This window comes from Cupressus sempervirens, chromosome 8 (genome assembly GCF_028749045.1).
Source record: "Cupressus sempervirens isolate cs-2001-9-10 chromosome 8, ASM2874904v1, whole genome shotgun sequence".
In the NCBI taxonomy this organism is placed as follows: Eukaryota; Viridiplantae; Streptophyta; class Pinopsida; order Cupressales; family Cupressaceae; genus Cupressus; species Cupressus sempervirens.
Window position 1 is genome coordinate 742,425,185 of NC_143125.1, and position 5,073 is coordinate 742,430,257.

The 5,073-nt window shown below is 35.6% G+C and overlaps 1 pseudogene; it reads left to right on the forward strand.

Moving 5' to 3' along the window:
• Window positions 1-994: 994 nt before the first annotated feature.
• Window positions 995-4,809, forward strand: LOC149544552 (putative E3 ubiquitin-protein ligase XBAT31; annotated as a pseudogene).
• Window positions 4,810-5,073: the final 264 nt, after the last annotated feature.

Sequence of the window (5,073 nt, forward strand, 5' to 3'; positions counted from 1 at the left end):
TAGGTACACCATATAAGAAATCATAACAACTTCTTCTTTTCCTTTACCTTCCTTAGCTACTCACACAATTTTTCACTTAGTGTGGTGGCCCAATCTAGTGGTATCTTTGCACGCCTAATGGTCTCAATAAAGTTGACCATGAATGGAATGAGATGAACCACTGCAAGTAAGCCCATGAATTTTCTCAAGAGAATGATAGAGTATCCAATGTCATCTTTAATATATCCCTGAGTCATATCCACTTTGTTGATTTTATTTCCCCAAGGTGGCTTCTCAATGAGGTATGAGGAATGTATGATATCAATGGCCTCTTGCTGATGTTCTTTGTATCATCTTTTAACTACTTCATAGGAGAGTTAGATGAACTGATCAACTCTAGGAAGATGGAAGACCCTCTTGATGTTATCAGGTTGCAGATCCAACATGACTTCTCCAGTGACACTCTTGACTACCCTTTCATTAGGAACAAACTATCAAGACAAGGTCATGATTAATATAGCTAACTATATAGTCCTTGGATGTGATGCTGCATTCACCAATCCAGAATGGATCAGTGTGGAAATCATGGTTGTCCTTTATGTCAAATTGTTGCAAACTCTCAAGAAATTTCCCATGTCCATGTGTCTGAGATCAGTATATTTGATCTCGGTGTAATCATTGAGTAGCCTTGACTTTCGGGGTATGCCTTGGAATTTGAAAACTATGGGCTTAGTTGCTACTCTGGATGTGGACGCCATTTGATCACATCACCTGCACATCACAAGAAGAGAAAAATGTTGTTAGTCCTAAGATAGCGTATGTTAAAAAAACATAAAAGAAAAAGAAAAAAATGTCCCCTTGAGGACTTATTTATTTTTTGAAATTTATTCCCTTTTTATGTTGTTATTTTTTATTTTTTTATTTTTAAAAAAAATTAATTTTATATATTAAAAAAAAAATCCCTTTTACAAAAAGTAAAAAAAATGCCATAACATAGGGCGATGTGGGCGTCACCATGCGGATGCTGCGCATGCATGAATGGAGGACATCGCACAGGTGCTTCCACAATGCATGGACATAGCCTCATGCTCATAGAGAGTACGATGTAAGCACCACCACGTAGACATAGTGTGCGCACCTACGGAGGTTGCTCTACTAGAGCCACGCGGGTGGACATAGCACATGCACACTCGCGGAGGTCTCCGCACTGTCATCATGCAGGTAGACGTAGTGAGAGTGTGTGCACCCACAAAAAGGGTGCTACGTGTGGTGCCTCTACATAGATGTGCCTAAAGGGTGCTGCGCTATGTGTGTACACTCAAAAAGAGCACTGTGCGCGTGGGTACTACTGCATGAACATATTGCGAGAGCAGCGCACATGCCCAAAAGGGGCACTGCATGCAAAAAAATGAAAGGGGGGAGCTTACCTCAAGAGCTCCCTCCTCCAAATGCTTGGAAAAATGAAGAAGAAAGAGGGGGGGAAGCATTTTATAACTCCTCCCTCTTTGTGCACACCAAAAAAAATGCACGTAGTGCCTTGACGTGCACACACGAGGTGAGCAAAGATTTTTTTGTGAAACTTGCATCTCAAATTTTTCCATTTTCTAACATTTTTTCATTTTTTGACTTTTCTATTTTTTGTGATTTTTTCAATTTTCAATTTTTTTTGTATTTTTTGAATTTTGACTCTAAAATTCTAACTTTTAATCAAATTTTCTTCTCTTGAGTCTCAAACTATGAGTCTAGGGGTTGAAAAATGTAGGGGGTCCCCATTCCTAGCGAGGAATGGGCCATCTGTTGTGGATACCACAATAGGTATGTTTCTTGATTATTCATTATACCCTCCCTCCTTAAGTTTTCTAAGCAATATCTTAGATCACTTTCAATGAACAAAGATCATATTTGCATCTTTGATATTTCCAAATGGTTTTTTATCAACATTTTAGATCATTTGCAATGAATAAAGATCATGTTTAAATCTTTTTCTTTTCCTCAAGTCTCTACTACTTTTCATCAAGACCATGTCCACAGAGTCTCCACTCTTTCTTTATTCCATATTTTTAATGTAGGAATGAAGAGGGGTAGCAAAAAGATACAAACGAGCTTATATATCAAAATAAAGCATTACATTGATTGAACATTTGACTAAGATTCAGCTCTTACATTTTATAACTCTATTACACATTTCTACATTCAACTTAAAAACTTCCATTCATAGCTTCTATCTAGAGAGTACATAAAAAAACATTATATAGACACTATAAAGGAGAGTGAATGCCCATAAAGTATGTCAGATTGAAGATTAGATGGTGGATAGAAAAGATGAAATTTATTTGGACCACTGAAGATTTCCTTCAATATAGTGAACATGAAAAAGATCATAGCTACTATATATCAATTTAGAATAATAATTCTACTATATATCAAACTTCCATAATAGAGCTGAACACACACTAAAGACTATTGATCACTAAAACATGACTATTCAATATAAAGATTGATGTAAGGAGGAGATGTTATACTTGTTCTTATTACCAAAACTCTATAACTAGGCTTCTTCCAAACCTACCAAACACATTCCATCAGTTCCTTAGGACTCTTCCAAGGCTAGAGACCAAGTGGTTGGCCTATTCATCATGCCACACTCATCTATTCTAAATATCTGTACCTAAACCTTCACTAACTTCAACCATCTCTAACTTGTTGATTAAGGCACATAACTCATAGGCCCTAATCTAGGCCAATAGGCCTAAAACTCATATTTGAGCTACCAACTCACCAAACTCTCAAAGAATCCTAACAAATGAACTTGCATATGCATTTACCTTACCAAAAGCTTTCCAACTTCCAACTTGTGGACTCCTACAATAGTACATTTGCACTTGTTTTTCTTCCGAAAATTTTGACCAAAGCTATTATTTCTCTTTTTTAAAGTTTTCATCCCTATGTTGGTTGAAAATGTCCTACATTTTCTTGAGTTGGTCAAAATTTTGACCAACTCAATCACATAACAAATAAAATTGCAATTTGGTCAAAAATATCATAACAAAGAAAAGGTGAATGAAATTATTATTATACTAAGCTTCATTCCCACATAGCTTGAAAATCATGGGTAATAGGCTTGTAGGCTACCTTTCGATCCTTCCTGACCCCAATATATTTTTTCTCTTCTATGTTGGCTCCACCATGATTATTGATGGTAGGGGAGCTAGTGTCCATGACTATAAACTAGTAGGAAATGCCATGGTGAGGGATTCTCTGACTCATTACAAATACAGAACAATCAGTGATGATGATGGGGTTTCTATATTTGGGGCAAGTCATATTTGGGTCAATCACTACTCATTTTCCAACTATACAGTCATACTCGTTGATGTCATTAGTGGCTCCACTGCCATTACCATCTCCAAAAAATTTATGAATTACCATGATAAGGTTTGCAATTTTGAATCTTTTTTCACCCATGTTAGGTCTTGTTTTGGGATTCTTTTGAAAATAAATAACATGTTTTTAAGTTTTAACATATGGAAAATTTAGAGAACATTGCAGTTGTAACAAATTCAAAGTGTCATAATGCATGGTGAATGTTAAGTTTCTTACATAAAAAGTGGCCAAGTTTGCAATTCTATTTTCTATCTTGCATGATGCCTATCTTACTAGGATATTTTCTGACCAACCAATCTTGAATATTTTCCTTATAGGCAGCCAAGGAGCACTCCTTTTCACTTTGCTACTAGAGGAGGCAACTTGGATTGTATATGAGAATTGTTAGCTTGGGGTGTAGATAGGTATCCAATGAGATTCATCAGGGTAAGATCTTGGTTGATTTTATTGAAAATAATAAATAAAATATTTTACCTACATTCCCTCAAATTTATTATATTTTTGTTTTGCATTTGATTAGAAGAATGTTAAAAAATCCAAAAATATGTAAGGGTGCTATGACATATTTATTATTGTTTCATTCTTGGCAGGCACATACCTTATGCAGTAGCACTAAAGTTTAAGCATAGAACATGTGCAACATTACTAAATCCAGGTGCAATTGAGCCATTAGTTTCTCCTTCTCCATGGAAATTTATAAGAGAACTCAATCCCAAGGAAAAAAAGTTACTGGAAAAGGCCTTGATGGAGGAAAATAGAGCAAGAGAGAAAAAACATATTGTTTGGACCTGCCTCTTCAACATCTTCATTTATAGATCAAGAAGATAATATCGATGATTATCATTCTGATGTGGGTTCATCCTTCTCATTTCTTTATGGCTTATGGCTTGGAGTTGGATAGAGTTAGTTCAATATTTGGAGATATAGGATTATTCAATAGAATTGAGCCAAAATTGAAGTTGAAATTATGTTGTTTTATTTTAAATTCTAATAATGGATGCTGAAATTGATAATGCATTATGAAAATCTGTAGATTAGTGATAGTTGGGTTTGCTACATTTTCTTAGATCAACTATGTACCATTGAAGTTTAGGACTATGGCCAACGAATATGTTCTCTCTACACATTGACATTGTGTTGTCACAATAAACCAAATCCTACCATAGCAACTTCTCCTCCTCCATCTTCCTATTCTATCATAGTAGTATCATGCAACTGGTGGTTGTCCCTAAAAAAGAGCCTAGTGTAGACACAAAATCTTCCAAGATGCACAAACCAAGACAATCAAAGTGTTTCAACAAAAGAATTAGTAGCTTCAAAGGACTGTTAGCAAAGGGATCTTTTGGAAAATTAAGTGGAAATGGATCTAGAATTTTTTTTCATTGTAGTGATTAGATGGAAAAAGCCTTAATATCTGAGTTTGGAAAACAACAATTAAATACCTAAATGGCAACATATCATACTAGTCTTTGTCCCTCACTAGGTTCATCATGCTCATTCTCCTTGCACAAGTTTTGGAGAGGATTCAACAATCCCAACATATACTTATACATTGAAACATATTGGTGAGACTCATAGGCCTCTTTCCCTACTCAGACATCTCCCACACTAAACCCATAAAGAGATGTCCTTCTTCCTGTCTCAAACTCTTGAATGACTCAATCCTTTTGGCATTCAATAATCCTACCACAAATAGTTTCCTCATGTGTC